The 18,618-nt window shown below is 34.2% G+C and overlaps 1 long non-coding RNA gene across 6 annotated transcripts; it reads left to right on the plus strand.

The window, feature by feature from the left end:
- The first annotated feature begins 1,913 nt into the window (after nt 1-1,913).
- LOC141667525 (uncharacterized) lies at nt 1,914-17,611 on the plus strand. Of its 6 annotated transcripts, none has more exons than XR_012552657.1 (6): nt 1,914-2,416; nt 2,603-3,114; nt 4,105-4,171; nt 4,346-4,432; nt 4,529-4,637; nt 17,398-17,611. It is a non-coding gene; the product is annotated as an uncharacterized LOC141667525 (long non-coding RNA). The 6 variants fall into 6 exon arrangements; XR_012552660.1 differs by having other exon boundaries at nt 4,541-4,637; XR_012552656.1 differs by lacking the exon at nt 17,398-17,611 and adding an exon at nt 16,590-16,697.
- The last annotated feature ends 1,007 nt before the right edge of the window (nt 17,612-18,618 follow it).

Raw genomic sequence — 18,618 nt, forward strand, 5'->3', positions numbered from 1 at the left:
ACAACAACGAGCTTGGTAGGTTTGTGAGGCCCTTCCTTGATTCTATCAAGGTATTCTGGATCTGTTGCTTCCAGAAACATGGTCATCCTTACCTTCCATATGGGATATTCAGATGGTCTCAATATGGGAACTCTGATAGTCTCATATCGACTCTGAGTTGATGTCTTTGATGATTCCTCAGTTTTGGTAGGCTTAGTTGGAGTTTCTGTGTCAGACATGATTGTGTTTGGATCTTTAACTGTATGTGTGTTAACAGAAGGCTCTGATACCACTTGTTAGGTCACACTTTCACTGTAGAGGGGGTGAATACAGTGTTTATTACAATCAAATCAAACTTCAAGAACTTATGTAACAGAAAACAAACTTTATTTAAACAATAAACTCTGTTACAATCCGGAACTGTTATCTCTCAGTGATGAACAAAATATCACGAGAGCTGCTAGGGTTATATTAAATAATATTCTCGATAATGATAACACTTATAGTGTAAACCCTATGTCTGTGTTTATATACTACACAGTTACAAGATAATCGCTAATTGATATGGAATATAATTCTGCTTCCTAAAATATATCAATCAGATATCTTCTATTCCAAGTATTCCATTCTTCACGGAATTCCTTCTTCATGCATATCTCTTCTTATGTTTATCTTGATCTTCTTAACTTTAATCAGCTACTGTCCTTATCTGATCGTCCTTCAGCACTTAAGTTCTGATATCTATCTCCTGATGCTTATCTCCTGATAACATAAGTACTAATATCCCTTAAGTTCTGTCGTCCAGTATAAGTACTGATCAGTTAAGTACTGATTTGTTCTGTTCAAATAAGATCTGAAATCTAAAATTATATATATTAGTGATATAACCAAAATTTCATATCAAAGCTATAACCCGTAACTACATATTTAATCTAACAATCTACATTTTGTCGCGACTTAAGAATTTTTTTATTATCGGCTTACTAATATTTTTCTCAAAAAATTATAATGATTGTAATTTAAATTATAGACTTTATAATATAAAATTCAACATACTATTATCATACACACACATATATATATATATTATAAATATATATACTGTATCAAATATATTTGTACATGAAATGAATATTATAAATGCATATTTTTCCTAATAAAGCTAAAATTAAAATAATTACTATAAGTTTTTAAGTTTTAAAAAAAAATCAACCGAAAACGATCGCATTTATATTAATTGACAATGGTCATTTTTTGTATTTCACTAAATTCAACTGAATTCAGTGCAAAAGAAATTTACCCATTTTGCACAAAATTTGAAAAAAAGAGAGGGAAATTTTCCGCCAAATCCAAAATTAATTTTTGATCGATTGCAGTCGAATTTAGTATATGAAAAAATATTTATGGAGGGAAAATTCCCGCTCTTTTTTCCCACGTTATAAATTCGACCGAATTTATTTTCGGTTGAATTTAACTTAAATACGACCGTTTTAATTTCGACCATTTTTTTCGACCGCTGCAAGTTGAATTTATTTGTAAATACGACCGAGCCCAGTCGAATTTAGCCGTGTCCAAAGGTTTCGATCGCCGGCGGTCGAATTAAGGCACAGTCGAATTTAAATCAGTTGTATTTAACCATGTTTTCTTGTAGTGGACACTGATTCTGTATTATCAGCATTTATATTTAGTTCTATAAATCCTGATGAAATGAATGTGATTAGACTTTTACAAAGGAATACCTCTAGTCATATGATCACACACTACTAGAAAAACTGAAATAGACATCGTGTCTTTAGCATTAGTTCGAATTGTCACTGATATTAAAAAATGGTTTTACATCATTTCCTCGAGAATCGATGTCTATAATATATTTGGACATCAGCTTCTTCAATGATCGATGTCTTAGGTTATGTTTAAAAAAAAATTAAATCCCACACATCCCCGTTCGGCGCCTTAACCAAATTTTTGCAAAATCATATCCCCGCCTTAAAAATTTCATACTCCCCCCTTTCAAAAATTCAAATCATCATGAAAATAAAAAACATAAAATATCAAAACATAGAAATCAAGCACCAAAACAAACGTACACACCCATTTTTAATACTAAATACTCATTTGCTCCCAAACTCAAGAACCCTAATATTCTCTCTATGTACTCAATCGGTTACTTCCACCATTTGATTTGCTAATATTTTAGCTTGAATTAGATTTAGTCATCCTAATCTCAATTGGAATTTCAGGGATTAGGTCGACCCCTTTTTCTAGGAACCCTAGCTCCATCTGTAACTTTTATTAATTATCTTCGATTCACTCATATTTTTGCTTCAATTAGCTTTAATCCTTCTAATCGGAACTATCATCACAAGGATTAGATTCAGTTCATGTATCAAGCAGCTTGTATTTATTTTCATCTCTTAATCGATTTGTTCATCGAGGGGTTAGTGATTTTTTATGTTTTAGTAAGTGGGTATCCAATGTTTGTGTTTATTTTGTGATTGTATTTATTGATATTTACTAGGATTTTGGTTTATTGTGTTTATGCATAAATAAGTTTGAAGTTTTAATATATTGTTAATATAAAAGTTTGATTTTTAGGGGTTTATGTTTCATTTGCTGCTTGCAGTGGCATTACAGTGGAGCAAAGAATTAATAGATGGAGCTACTTGTCGTGGCGAATATTAAGTGGGAAGAATCGCATTTCAGAGCATTTGACACTGCTTTCTAGAGCTGCTGCTATATTCTGTTTATGTTTAACTATCATGCTTTTGTTGTATTAAGGATGAGAAAATTAATACTTTAATTGTTATGGTCCTGTGTATGTTCTAACAAAGGAAAAGTTGTGCATGATTTTATTTGATTTATATACTTCTGTGTATGTTTTTTGTAATTTAGCAATATATGGATTAAATTGGATATTGGCTTATTATGTGCTACCTATTACATGAGTAATGTTATACGTTAATTATTAAAACTGAAAAGTACTTGACAGAGAGGAAGCAATTTGGAAGTCTAGTGGCAGCGCTTCAAATAAACCAGATTTTGGGTAAGGTTCAAGCAAAGATCCTTGTTGGTTGGCACTTTTGCAAGTCATACGAGGCAGATTAAATGACTTTCGGCCAATCTAGTTTGGGAAATGTAACATTCTTCTAAACTTTATACTACATCATTATATGATAGATAGATCTGTTACACTAATAATTAAGTCATAGTTTTGTGGCAATAGGAAGTAAGCTTTTACGTATGGTGGTGATTGTGGTGATTGGTACTAATGTGATGGACAGTGCTTGACATTGATTGCGATAGGGGAATCAACTTTTTATATCTAATAATTTGTGTCCTCCAAATGTTTATGTACATGATCTAATTGATTTTTTTATTATGTTATTAAAAATTATGTTGCCAGCTTGCAGTGCTACATAAATCAAAACAAGTGGCCTTTCTTTTGGTGTATAATGTATCAAAATTAACATAAAATTTTACATTATCAAGTTGAAAATTTAGAAAATTTTCCATTTCTATATTCTATAATTACATAAATAATATCTTTCAGTCGACTGTTCAAGGACCTTCACCTGGTGTTCAAGGTTCTTAAGTTGATAAATTTGAAGACACTAAGAAAGATGAAAGCTTTAATGCCATTATTGTGGATAGAATTATATCCTTAATATCGTGTGATGGTCTTACTATGCCTTCACAACTGAAGCTTAAAAGAATTTCTAGTATTGGCACAACTGGGATGAATTGCATGCAAAAGATTATTTACGAGCTGGAGTGTTCTTTATCTGCTAGTTTATCTGGAATTCACGTATGTGTATTTTATTATCTTTTCTTTAAAACCCATACCTTTAGTTAAAAAAAGGTTGACATGCAATGTTCTTGATTTGACTGGTTATATATTTACATATTTTTTAGTGAATATTTACTTTAGTAGGGGGTACATGATAAAAATATCGTAAGAAGTCATCGGAGTAGCGATGTTACTTGCCTTAGATTTGAGGAACCTGCATGCATTCCTTTTGGTTGCTTTGTTATTTTATTATTTTATTACTATTTTTTTCCTATGGATGCGGTTTCTGTTACTTCTATTTATTGACAAAGCAACACAATTTCGGTATATGTTAACAGGGATCTTGAGCTTCTTGGAATAACTACTGCTCTTTTGGAGTGTTGTTCCTGCAAAAGTGCTAATATGGTATGCCCTTCCAGGTTTCTTTTGGAAAATCCATCCATCCTCTAGAAACAATCTATTCTTAAGCTCTAAGTCATAAGTGTATTTCAAACATGCGATTGGTTTCCGACGTTTTAATTACATTACAATTTTATCGACAAGCTTCTTAATTGATTTATCCTCTCTTTTGTCTGGAAGGTCCCTGAATGTATTGATAAGCTTGCTCAAACAGGAATTAAGTTACGGGTTTAACCGGAGATAAAATGGAGACTACTGTTATTTTGGGTATTCGACTTTTTTTTGTTTAGTTTTGACATCATACATGTCTCATGAGGTGTACTCTTGCATTACTCTATAATTTATATAATAAATATATTTTAGGTTTACTTGCAGTTTACTTAGACAAAAAATGAAGCTAGCACTAATTTTCTTGGAAACACCAGAAAGTAAACAAATAGAGGAAGAGGGAGAAACTGGTCATATTGCTCAGGTATGATTCTTATATGTAACATATTAAAGTTCTATTAGTAATGACATAGAAGGCGCACAAGTAGGTGTTGATTTATATAAAAGGTTCTAAGTTTCATAGAAATTGTTAGAAATACTTTTGAGTTAAAGACAAAGCAAGTTTACCTCTGTACTAAAAGTCCAGTTTTTAATATAAAAATACAAGTTACTAGACATTTTAAAGAAGAAACCGGAAAGACGATTTTGGAAATTGGTGATGGAGCAAAGAAATTTTTTAATTTAGTTTTGACTTTGTTTGTAATTGAAGATTAGTTGTACCATGTAGTTTATGTATGATGTGCATAGTTGGCCAAGCGGATGGATTAGATAATGTAGGTAGTCTATGTATTTGATGAGTTGAGAATATATTAAAGAATTTTGCGATTTCAATTTATGGGTCTTGTCGTTATTTTTTTGGTAGATTTTAGTTTTGGAATATGTTTGATTTTTAGCATTTGATATTTTGGGTTCATATAATACAATTAGTGGAGGCTAATGTATAGTCAATAGACATCAGTTGAGATAGATAGATTTTGAAAACTGATGTGAAGGATTATAACAACTGATGTCTATGTAGGTGTAGAGAAAGGTCCTATCATTTTACATCGGCTAGAGGCTAATGTTAAAGAGATATTCAGACTATGGTTCCTAAAAGTAATCCGATGTTAAAACTGTCAAACACATCAGATCTAGTTAAGGAACCGATTTATAATCAAACTTCTAACATCCATTTTTATTTTTAGTTGATATAAAAAGGTAACTTTGACATCAGTTTCATGTTTAAAAACGATGTTAATGTTGATATTTAGCTTATTAATTAAATGTTAAAGTTCATAATTAGATCATATTAAATCTATATAGAAAAGGTTGTAATGCAGATTCTATTTAAAAATAGAGAATATACATCGGGCTCATATTCATAACTGATGTTAAAGATGTTCTCAGACATCAGTTCACAACCGATGTCATATAAGGGTACCTTTCTCTACACCCGTATAGACATTAATTGGGAAAATGTTTAAAATCGGTTAGTGACCGATGTCTATTGAAGTTTTCCTAGTAGTGACAGATAACTCTTCTCAGCCACCTTTTATTTCTGTAGGACAACAAAATTATCTGAACCTTTCATGTGAGAATGAAAGAAAAGATTTAGAGAAAACAGAATTAAAGAGAGGCAGGATCCTTACCTGGCAAAAGGAAAGGTAGATGAGAGTCAGGATTTAGTTAATCCTTGTGAGGAAACTCTGTCTATTAAAAGTCATGAGATGAGTGGTGTGAGGAGTAGTGAGACTACTTTAAAAGAATATAGAGATTTAAGTAATTTTGTTGAAAATTTTTCAGGTGCACAGAGTACTATAGAAATAGTTGTTGAACAACAGTCTGTAGACCCTCGGATAAACTCTGATGTACCAAGTGTTGATATTCCCCTGCAGGTCAAAGTACTGATACTTTCCTGTAGTCCACTCATATCTCTATGCCATCCACTACAATATTCCATGTTCCTACTGAAGAACAGTCCACTCAATCTTTCATTCCACCTTCTATTATTCTCCATGTTCTTGCTGGTGATGTAGATGCAGAACAGTCCATTCAACATGAATACATAATTACAGAATCTCCCCAGCATTCAACTGGTATTGAGGTTTTGGAGATAAATACTGAAGCTGTACCTCACATGGCCACTATTCTTGAAGATTTGGAGTTAAATACTGAGGACATGGCAGTTTCTGAAGCAGCTGGATCACATACTGCTCCAATTCCTGATAATATGCTAAATGTTGATGCTGAAGATGAAGTAGCACAGTTTGTTCAGGAGCTAGTTGCTGATGCAGAATCTGGTCATGAGAGTTAACCTAGTGATGGAAGATATATTAATGTGCAACTTCTATCTGATGAAGACCTTGATGAAGTTATCTTTCCTGAAGGTATTACAGAATGGGAAAAGAATTGGAAATTAGCTGAGTTGCAAGCTAAGAATGAGAAGGATTATGCTGTTGAATGGAATTCTAAATGGAAGGATTTCTCATATCCAATCTCTATTGCTAATGCTTCTAAACATTTAGAGACAGCAGAGAAGAAAATTCAAAATCCTAATGTCCTTACTCATCTCAAAGCTTCTTCACTTATGATCAAGACTACTCTGAACACTCAGGCTAATACTAACTCTGAGATAGACAAGCTTAGAGAATACTTCTTGGAAACCAAGCTTACTACTTCCCATGCGATTACAAAACAGTTGAGGCCTATCCTCACTAGACAAGATGAATTGGAAGCCAACCAAGCTAAGTTGGAAGCTAATCAAGCAAATATGTCTAGTCAATTGGATGAAGTACATCAGTCTATGGAGCTTATAGTTTCCCTCCTACTTGGTGATGATGCCAAAAAGGGGGAGAAAATATTGAAATCTAAATGCAAACAGATCAAGTTGACAGATGTTGATAAGGATGGTCCTGATGGTGACATAATGGGTAGTAAAAGGGAGTTGGTCTTGAAGAGACAAGGTAGAGATCTGAATGGTACTAGTAGTACATCTAAAACCACTAGTCCATCTAGACCAGGTGGAGAGAGGAGGAGGTCTGGAAGGAAAATCTCAAAGACTGTGCTAAGTAGGGAACTGACTATGACTATGACTGAATCTCAACAAACTCTGAAAGTCACAAATGCTGATGAAGACCAAGGAATTCTGAAAGTAGAAGGTGGTGCTGAAGCAAGTCAGTGTCTTCAAACAATGAAGGTGAAAGGGAAGAAAACAACTCTATTCTACATGGATCCAAAGATTCAAGCTTTTGATTCTGAGGTGAGTAGAAGAATATTTGTAAGGGACCCGGAGTTGATATGGAACAACTTAGGCTTTTGGAGGAAGAATTCAAATCCATGAGATCAGCAAATATTGATGCTATCTCACCCTGGTAGTAGACCTACAAAAGGAGTTCTGATCAAGGAGATCAATCAGACTGATGTTGAAGGGCCTTTAAGGTCTCAAGCAATTTTAAATGCTGACAAGAGTTATAAGGGGAATGAGAAGATTGGTGAAAATCAAAGTCAAAGCCTAGAGCAAAATCTAAGAAAAAATCAGCATAAAAAGTTTCAAAATCTCAAACACTGATAGATCCAATCTATTCAGTAGTTGTGACTCATGATGGTGTTGATCAAGAAAAAATTCAAGAAGAAGAATCTAACCAGTTCCAAAAAAGAAGAAAGATGATTCTTGGAGTTGATTGGGCTGAGAAATTAAAGTTGGTAACAACCTCTGACAATGTTGAAGTTGATGAAGAAATAATTGCTGAAGCTCAACCAGTCACAACCACTGATACTACTCAAGTTGTTGATAGTTCAAGTAAAATAAAGCTAATTTCACAAATTCTGATTCAAAGGACTTAAACTCTAATATGCCATAATTGACTTTAGAAGAAAAGAAGAAGCTACTACGGGGAAGCAAGACACCTGCACTAGTAAGAAATTTTTATGAGACTGTAAACAAGATCTATAGTGGAAATTCTCAGTCTAGAAGAGCTGGTAGAAGAAGTGGTTTGGGACTTTCAAATGTTATTGCTTATGTTGCTGATGCTTTCATTCTAAGGGAACCTGGAAATCTGACAGGAATTGGGGATAATACAAAGCTTGAAAATTTGCAAAAAATTGTATCAGTACAGATTTTGAATGATCTAGTTGGGGAAAAACTGTTTTATTTTCTGAAGTCTGGAAGAAGGTTGGGGCTCACTCAAGAGCATTTAAAGAACAAACCATGGCAGGAGTTAGAATTTGTCACTACTTTACTCAAGGTAACCAACTCTACTACTCCTAGATGGTTTGAATTTTTGAAGAACTTAGTACATATGAAGCAGAAAGAAATGACATACAAGTCTAATTACATTCCAAAGTATATTCATGAATCTGTAAATTCTCTTGATATGCTTATTAGAGGAGCCAAAATGGTTAATTCTTTAGGAAGAGAAGTTCTAACTTTCAATCCTGGTGGTAAGATAGTTGGATTTCTGGAACTGGATGACTTGTCACTTGGAGAATCAAATTTGCATGATCTGAGAGCTGCTGTTTATCAGAATGATGAATCAACAAAGGAGCTCAAGGATATAAAAAAGAGAATAGAAATATATGGGAGTGTTCTTGAAGGTCAACTACTCAAGTAATTCCTTGTTGAAGCTATTGACTGTACTGAAGTTCAATATTAAAGATAAAGTCTGAGAAACACTGATTGTAAAAGTATATATTTGTTTGTATTTATGTATTTAGATAGTTTTGACATCATAAATTTAGAACTTGTACATTTTTTTAATGCACAAGTTGGGGGAGATTGTTAGAAGAAATTGATGATATCAGCTTATAAACTGTCAGGGTTTATTATCATTATTTGATATCAGAGTTTAGCAGAAGGTGACGTCATCAGCATTTATCATCAGCATTTGCTGATCAGTAATCGACATCAGTATTTGGTCACTTTAGCTGAAAGTGAGGAGATATCGAAGAAGGAAATGATTTTAAGAATACATATCAATATAGGACTTTACATCTTATAGCAATCAATACATGTATATGTTTTAGGATTCCTTATTGTAATAGAATATGATTCCTTATTAATTGTGTAGCCGTGTAGTATATTATTAGGTTTACACTTTATGTAGTCGCGAATTGATAAATTGTTTTGTGTAACCAAACAGCTCTGAAGGATATCTGTTCATCCTTTGAGATATTAGTTTTGTAATTAGTTTTCATCAATTAATACAAAATTGTTTATACTGTTGAGTACTTAATTCGATTTGCCTGCATAAACTGTATTCACCCCCCTCTACAATTATATCAAGCACCTAAAAAGTTAGCAAAGAGAAAATAGCTTTGAACACCATATTTAATGGTATATATTCTAACATGTTTGACTGTGTCATGAACAGCTCCACAGATAAGTATAACGACCCGTATATTTTTTTTATTATTTTATTATTATTTAAATGTGTAATTAGGCAATAAAAAATTAAATAAAATATTTGTGTGGGTTCAGTCAGTGGGTTATTACTCTGTCACTATGTGTATGTGATTACTAGTGTATGGAATTGAATAGCGTGGTTAACTAATGAATTGTATGATTTTGTATCGTTGTTAAAAATGGTGTTATTGCAGTTTTATTTCCATAAATACTTGGATTGTCTCTAAAATTGTTTTTATGATTTTATAATTTCAATAATTATTTTTAGGACTTTATAAAATTGAGAAATCAATATTTCATTAATTATTTATTTATAAATGATTTTTCGAGTGTGTTTAATGGTAAAATCCATATTTAATTATGGAAATCTTCAAAAATTATGAAACTTATATTTTAATAAGTTCGTATTATTCTGAGAATTTTAAAATTATTTTGGGAATTTTCGGAATTAGTTTAACCCGCGCGTTGATTCGTTTAATTGATAAAATCGGGTATAAATTGTGTTTTAGAAATTGTTTAAAAATTTAAAAATTTATGTTTTTATAAACTTCGGGATATTTGTAACATTTTAAGACTATTTTCGTGATTTTCTGAAATTGTTTTAAGTGCAGCTCAGTTCGTTAATTGTGAATTGTGGGTACGATTTGCGTTTCAAAAATGGATTAAAAATTATGAAAATTTTATTTTATTAGTTTTTTTTTATTCTGGAAATTTTATAATTAGTCTGGAAATTTTCTGGGTTATTTTCAATTGCTAATATATCCAGTAAACTCCAATCGCGGGACAAAAACCGGGTCACGGGAAGTTTATACCAATCTATTTTGATACGTGTCAAAATTCTGTCACTCTTTAGACACGTGTTATGTATTGGTTGGGGAAAAGAAAAGAAAAAAACAATAGGGCACCCCCTTGCTCCTCTCGATCTCGAATGTCCCCTTCTTTCTCTCTTTCGTTCTTCCCTCCCCTTCCGATTTTCTTTTCCCTGTTGATTTTCAGCTCGGGTAAGCTATAGTGATTTCATTTTCCGGTTGAATTGGTGCGTTTCTGACTTGATTACCAGTTAATCCCCGGATTTCTTTTGCTCTTGCCCCTTCGATATGTATATATACATACATATATATATATATATGTTGTGTGTGTTGTATTATTGTGTGTGTGGGTAGCAGTTGAGTGTGTTACTATGCCTTTTGCCACCTCTGTCCTTTTTCATTCCGGTCGTCGCCGTGTGTTTTCCGGCGTGGTGGCTGGCGTGTGTGTGATGTACGCGCGCGTGTGTGCGTATTGTTGTTGTGTATGTGCTGTGGGTTCTGTTAGTTTAATTCAGTTTTATCTATTTCTGCAGGAAAATTGAGGGATATTTGTGAAATAATTTTTTTCCGTGCGGGAAATATTATCATATTTAATCGGTAAAATTCTTGAGGAAACTCGAAAATAATCAGGCACCGACGAATTTTACCGCCGTCGGCGATAAGCCTCGGCGAGCCGACGGTGGACGGTGATGATATAATTGTGAGTCCTAATATTTTAAAATAAATAAATAAATATATAAGAATACAAATAAAAATATAAGATGTAAATAATAATAATTAGTTGATTCAAATTGATGGTTGGAAAATTGTGAAATGTGGATTGCGTGATTTGGTTGTGTTTGTGATTTTACGTCGAGTTGTTCGACGGGTAGGCCGATAAATAGAGGAGGTGTTGCCCGAATTTTTGGAAATTAAATTTGGAAATTTGGGACATACCCTATAATTGTCGGAACGTCGAGCGAGTATAAATAAGTATATACATATATTTTTTGTGAAATCTGATTATGTGTTGTGATGAAATACTTTACGAAAATCGGTAACCCTAATTTCGTAAAAGGAAGAGTATGCGTATTTTCTAAAAATGAACACCAAACCGATTTTGATAACGTGAACCCTAAATTGTGGCGTGTATATATAAGTACGAGTCGGGATTTGATATCGAATGGGTAGATGTGTTATTGAGGATATGTCAAGCATGCCTAGACGTCGGTATTTCGGCTCTGTAGGTTCTAGTCGAAGGACTCAAGAATTGATATCGAACTAAGATAACTTAGTGATCAGTCGACAACCGCAACGAGGTTCCTAAGCGAAGGACCTGAGCGTTGAAGTCGGATCCAGGATAGTCTGATAGTAAGGCGATAAAGCCGAGTGTCCAAGTTAGTCCAAGGTCAATCAGAGATAGTCGTAAAGCTCTGCAAGGCAAGTACCCCTGACCATTCTTTTATGGTTCAGTACATTGAATAGCTAAATGTTTTACTGTCGTAATGGAACAAAAACGTTTTAAGTTACGTATCCCCTGTTCTTGGAACTGTTGTTTAAAATTATGTTTTGGGGAAAAGTAACTTCTAAAAATGCATATCTCTAAGTTTTGAATAAAATGAAAATATTTCGGAAAGTGTGCTGTGATACAATGGTTTTAAAAAGAGATAGGTGACAGTAATTTTGAAAACTGGATAAAGAGAATGTTTTGATCCACCTATGTCGTGGAAGGTTTTGATCCACCTATGTCGTGGAATTTTGGAAAGAGGCAAAAAAGGGAATCCGGTTGATCTATTGGAGTTGCGTAAGAGGCCCGTTATTCGGCAACGGCCCAGCATGTGGTTGCGTAAGTGGCTAGTTGGGTTGGGCATTCTGTTTAACCGATTAGTCCAGCGTGGGGGAAAGACCTAGCTAGTCTTTTCCCAAGTTCCGGAACACATTCTTATTCTGGATGGCCGCTAGTCGCTGTCCGGTGAGGGTAGACTAATCAGCTATCTTCACCCGTTAAACGTCCAATAGATTTTATTGATTCGGTTATGAAATTGATTAACTCAACTTATTGAGACAGATGATGTGAAAATGAAATAGCATGCTAAGCTTTGATTCTGGTAATTATACACAGCACCCGACTGATATTGTTGTTTCTCAGAGCATGCTAGTTTTGAATACCCAGTTATGAATGTTTACTTGTTTTCTAACGAGTTATGGATTCTGTTCCTATCACTATTTTATTGTTATTCATATAGTGGTACTCCTGAGCAAGCAATTGCTCACCCTTGCAGAATGTTTTATATATATATATATTGCAGATGTTTAGGAGGTTCTTCTGCGGTAGTCAGGGTAGAGTTCCAGTTTCTTTTGGTGTCAGGCTCCTCTGAGGTAGTTGTGCTCGACAAAAGATGGTCTGTTGAGTTGTTGCATTAGGTTAGTTATGTCAGGATTTTTGTAATTAGTTGAGTTTTAATAGTTGTAACCTAAGTCATACTTAAATCTGGAAAAGATCTTGGAAAAAGGGGTTATATTTATATTCAATCTTGGAATTGATTATATTATGTTTGTTATGGTGATTGTTGATGACGTCAACTCCTGACCCCGGGGTTGAGGCCGTCACAGGTGGTATCAGAGCTACAGGTTTGAGTCCCTGATTTAGGTTAAGAGTGGAGTCAAAAAAGTGTAAGAAGATTTATGTGTAGATGTGAGTTAGCAACTTAATCAGAGGAGCGAGTCTATGAGTTTAGTCAAGGGTTTCGGAAGCGTAACCCTGACGTTTATTAAGGATTGACTGGAACTTCCCTAACCTAGAGTACGTCTTCTTTGTATATGTATTATTAGTAACGTTCGATAGAGATTTCTAGTTTTCCCTCGAGAAAATGAGTTTGATTGCGAGGATTTAGCATTGAGCGGGTTCTTGTTGTGTCAGCTGAGAAGACGCTAACGTTATTTCTAAATATCGCATTTTTTTGTGTCCAAGAATGTTATTGGACTGATTGTGTGACCTCGGTGAGTTCGGATAGCGTGACAATAGTCAGAGGCTGTTATGGCGACTAAGTTTGGTAATGAATGTGGGTTAGAACGGGAGGTGATATCTTTGAACTCTTTTATTTCCTTCCTTGAAATGTATTTTATCTCCAGAGTAATTGTTTCCTATTCCATAAGTTGCTTATCTTTCTTGTGAGAAAGTTGTGAACCCGCATTAAGCTACTTAGGGTTCTGTTGACCTCAGTACAAATCAGATTCACCCCTTCCTATTTGTGAATTTTCTTTTTAACATTGTTTCTTTTCTCAGAAATTCTATCGGTTGATTGGGTCAAACAATGCATATGAGTTGACCATTTGTCTGTGTGGCAAAAGGGTCTGGCGGGACGCCACCGAAGTATGTGTTGTGAGCTATACGATACTAAGACTGGCCATCTTATGTACTTGTATGGTTGCTCCTAGTCATACCTACATCTTCCTCACTGTTTCTTCTTATTCGATTTCCTCGAGCCAGAAATTTTATTGGATTTTCTATGGTAATGAACTTCTGCGATTAGATGGTCCTCGTTATTGAAAGCAAGTAAGAGCGACTGTTGAGAAGAACGAGAGTCCTATATCAGGATATTATTTAAGAATAATGGTAACCGTGAGAGTTCCAGACCTAATGATGGAATTATAGCCTCAGAATAAGTAAATCAATGGTTGATGGGTTACTTGCGGATGACAAGAAATCATCCTTAGAAGAAGGGTTGGTTGAAACATGAACGATGATGCTTAGTAGAGTCAGTGTCCCTTAAGCTTGACTTGATTTATCGGTTTGTTCTACATAGCGTGTGACTAATATATTCAGCCGACTTTTGTGGTATGTTGGATAAATTTAGCTATTGTACCTGAGTAGTGATGGGAAGTTGGTCAATTGCTGTTATATTGAGGAACTGTGCTACGGTGTTTAGTTTCTTTATATTTTAGATTTCCTGAACTGTTGTTGATTCTGTTACTGTTATTGTTGCTATGATTACCAGTACGGTTAATCTAGATTTCTTTTATAAATGGACCCCAAAATTAAAGACCTGGGTACTATAATTGTGCAGCATTTTCCTGATACAGGTGCACCGTTTAAACGGTGATACCTTTCGTCAAATAATTTTGTTATGTTTTAAATAAACTCATTTATATATTTCAGGAAAATGTCACCCAAGAAAACTAACCAGTCTAAAGAAAGTAGTAGTGTTGCGGAGGATCCAACTATAAATGAAATTCTAGATTTGTTGCGCCAGCAGCAGCAACAACATTTGCAGTTAATCCAATAGGTTCAGCAGCAGCAGCAACTACTGTTGCAGCAGCAATAGCAAGGAGTGAACCAGAGTGCTAGATTCAAATCCTTTCAGAATGTTGACCCTCCTGAATTTAAAGGTGAACCTAATCCAGTAACTGTTGGAGCATGGTTAAAAGAGATGGAGAAAGCTTCCAATTTTGTTCGAGTAAGTGAGAATCTTAAGATTGATTATGCAAGCTATTTCTTAAAAAATGAAGCGAATTATTGGTGGGAGTCAACCAGGGCGTTAGAAGGAAAAGGCCCTTTTTCATGGGCTAGGTTTACTGAGTTATTCTTGGAAAAGTATTTTCCTGACTGTGTGAGGAATCAAATGGAGATTGAGTTTCTAGAACTGAAGCAAGGTGGCAGAAGTGTAGCTGAATATGAGGCTAAGTTCACAGAGTTGGCTAGATTTGTACCAGATTATGTGTGCTCTAAAGCTCAGAAGGCAAGGAGGTTTCAACAAGGATTGAAGCCTGAAATTCGTAGTGGAGTGGTAGCATTGCAACTCATGACGTATCCTTCTGTAGTTCAGGCCGCCTTAGTAATTGAATTTGATCAGAAGTTAGCCGCTAGAGAAAAAGAAGATAAGAAGCGAAAGAGTGATGATATGGAAGAAGCATTAGGTCAAGAAGGATCCAGTCAGAAGTCTCATAAAAAGGTTGGAAGAAGTAAGAATAACGAATTTAGAGAGAAAAGTATTTCTTTAAATAGAATTAGTGGCACATCAGCCAGCTCTAATTAGGCCAATTCGGTTAAATCGCCTATATCGGAGTGTAAGCAATGCGGTAAGAGGCATGGTGGAAGGTGTAAGACAAATACTGAATGTTTTAAGTGTAGTCAGAAGGGACATTATGCGTCAGAATGTAAGGTGGAAAATTCAGGAGTCGTCTGTTATAACTGTGGCAAGGTAGGGCATGTTGCCAAGATTGTAGAATTACTTCCCAAAATAGCATTGGAGGTAGTGCATCAAAAGGTTTGACGTCCAGTATAGCCAAGGCTAAGACTTGTAATGTGATTAAAAGTTCAGCTGCTCAAGACTTTGATAAGGAACCAGGGAAATAAGTGATTACCGGAAGAAACAAACAATAATATCTACGGAAGCTAATATTAGGATAAGTATTCAAGGACATAAGCAAGAAGAGAAGGCATAACTAGCGCATATAAGGGATATTAAGAACGAAACTTCAGGATTGTGGGATGAAAGAATAATGAGACAAGGTGCATTCCGTGTTGTGCACTGATGTGATTTATGGGAAAGAAGAATGGATGTATGAAGTTACGTGATGATTATCAGAAGTTAGAAAAGTTGAAGAATAGGAATAAGTAACCCTGCATAGAATGGGGTATGAGTGCTGTAAGTTTTAGTGATAATAGGAGGAGTAACGAGTGTTTCAGTTGTCTATAAGGAATTAAGGAATATGGTGTATCAAGAGTACTTGCATGGTATAATCGTATTTATTGATAACATCCTCGCCCATCTAAGGACTAAGGAAGGCCAAATTGAAAACCTAAGGAAATGCCGTGAAGGGTTGAACAATAGCAATTGTTTATTAAATCTTAAGAGTACGAAGTTCTGGTCAGGAGCCCGGTTGTTTAACTACCAACCAAGCAAGGTCCATTTAGGGACCAATGTCTTGAATAGAAGAGAAGAAATGAATATGATTAAGATTACTGAGGTAAAATCCATATTTAATTATAGAAATCTTCAAAAATTATGAAACTTATATTTTAATAAGTTCGTATTATTCTGAGAATTTTAAAATTATTTTGGAAATTTTCGGAATTAGTTTCACCCGCGCGTCGATTTGTTTAATTGATAAAAACGAGTATAAATTATATTTTAGAAATTGCTTAAAAATTTCAAAATTTATGTTTTTATAAACTTCGGGATATTTGTAACATTTGTATGTGTAGGTCCAAGAGAGAATAGAAGAAAGACTCTTTCCATCAAAGTCGAGTAAGCAAGTTCAGGGTTGCTATAAGATCGATTAGGAACTTTTAGGAGAGGCAAGTGTTCATCATCTTCTTTTAAAACTCATTTTGTGCAATTGTCTAACCTTAACCTATTGATAATAGTTATGTTCTTTCAATACTTTCTTCCTTAGTCACTGAACCTTATGATACCATGATTATAATTCTTGAACTTGTAAAATTATGCGATACCCTTACTTTTAAATGATTGATCTTTCATCTCCAATGACCCCGCTAGTAAGATGATGATTCCTTTCTTGATAAGAACCTTATCCTTCAATTTAGTTGACTTTTGGTCGTAATTCTATCACCTAAAATCCCTTTGGAATAATTAATATTCTTACTTAGAATCTTTGAAAGATTACCCCCTGGCATCAATTTTACAAAAAAAAACTTGCTTAAAAGAGATTTCCAAACAAATGAATATTTTCTTGAGATTAGTGGATTGGACTAAGACGCAAGTCCCTTTCACACTAATTACATTAGGCTTAAAAGATTGCCTAGGGATCCCAATTTAAATTTGTTAGAACCCGACGAGGTTCGGGATTACTTCGCGGTTGATCACCGGCTGTAATTTTTAGCGTCATAAAATGATTTTGATCAATACTTTGATTTAATAAGTTTTTACTTGAATAATGATGCCATCTACCTTTATTTGAATTCTGACTTGTTATATTGTTAATTTCTGTTAGATTATACCTCTTGTTGAGCATTTTGATCACTTCTTTCTATTTACCCCATGTTATTTCAGCTAGCAAGTATGGTTAGATTCAAGAAAACTACTCGTAAGTCTACCAATTAATGGAGCTGCTGAGGCCTATGTACGAGATCAGGTTGTTTAGACGTGTATGTGTGAGGCTCGATGGTTTTATATAAGTTGTAATAGTTGTTAGGATTGGGTTGTTCAAACACTAAACTTATGCGATCTTGGATTATGTTGTGATCAACTGTTTGTAATAATTATATTTATCGGTTGTTATCTTTTGGTTATAGAGATGTGATAGGCTTTGGTATCAGAGCTAAAGTTTAGAGTCCTTAAACAGTCCAAATAGGTTATAAGATATATATGCATTCGTCCTCGTCTTCTGCGCCATCCGATACTATTTGTAATAACTTGAATTTTTGAGACTTTGTAAAATGTTTAATGAATAGTGACCCTGAAAATCGAGAAAAACATTTTAACCCACACTATGTTGTGCATGGGAAAATTAGTTTTCGAGTCGATAACATGATTATATGTACCAAATAAGTGTATGTAAATGCTAATTAGTTTTCGAAGAAAACAAACTTTGAAAAACGACCTTCTCTACGAACCGTCAAGGAATATGAGAATCACGATATATTTACAAATCTAAAATTCTACAAATTTAAACCCAAGTACGAGGCTTCAAAACTTAAAGGACGTATAAGAAATGATTTACCCCGCGAATCGCTTACGAAGGTTTATTACAAAAACGAATAAGCGATCGAGCGAACGCGTAAGCGAATAAATAAACCTATTAAGCCATGCTAACCATGAAAGCTAACTAAGGTAAGAAAGTAACCATAGTTAATAACTAAATAGTAATTAACCTAACAAGAATAATAACCAAGCTAGTGCATAATAACCTAGCTAAGTAAATAGTAACATGAATAGTGGTGAAAGTACTTTGTTAGGTCCGTAATCAACTGTAGAGGGGGGTGAATATAGTTTATGCACCTAATTCGACAACACTTCAACATAATCAACAGTTTTTATATTAACAAATAAAAACTGATTACATACATACTCTCTCAAAAGGATGAACAAATATCCTTGAGAACTGCTAGGTTATGAGAATGATATAACAATGTTCGTAATGCATATAGCATGAACCTAATATGTGCTTTATATAGAGCACAGCTACACAATCAAATAAAGAATCATATTCTATTACAATAAGAAAACCTTTCCATATATGATTGCTTCTGAGATAAGGTCCTTCACCGCCTT

Source organism: Apium graveolens, chromosome 6, assembly GCF_009905375.1.
Source record: "Apium graveolens cultivar Ventura chromosome 6, ASM990537v1, whole genome shotgun sequence".
Taxonomy (NCBI): domain Eukaryota; kingdom Viridiplantae; phylum Streptophyta; class Magnoliopsida; order Apiales; family Apiaceae; genus Apium; species Apium graveolens.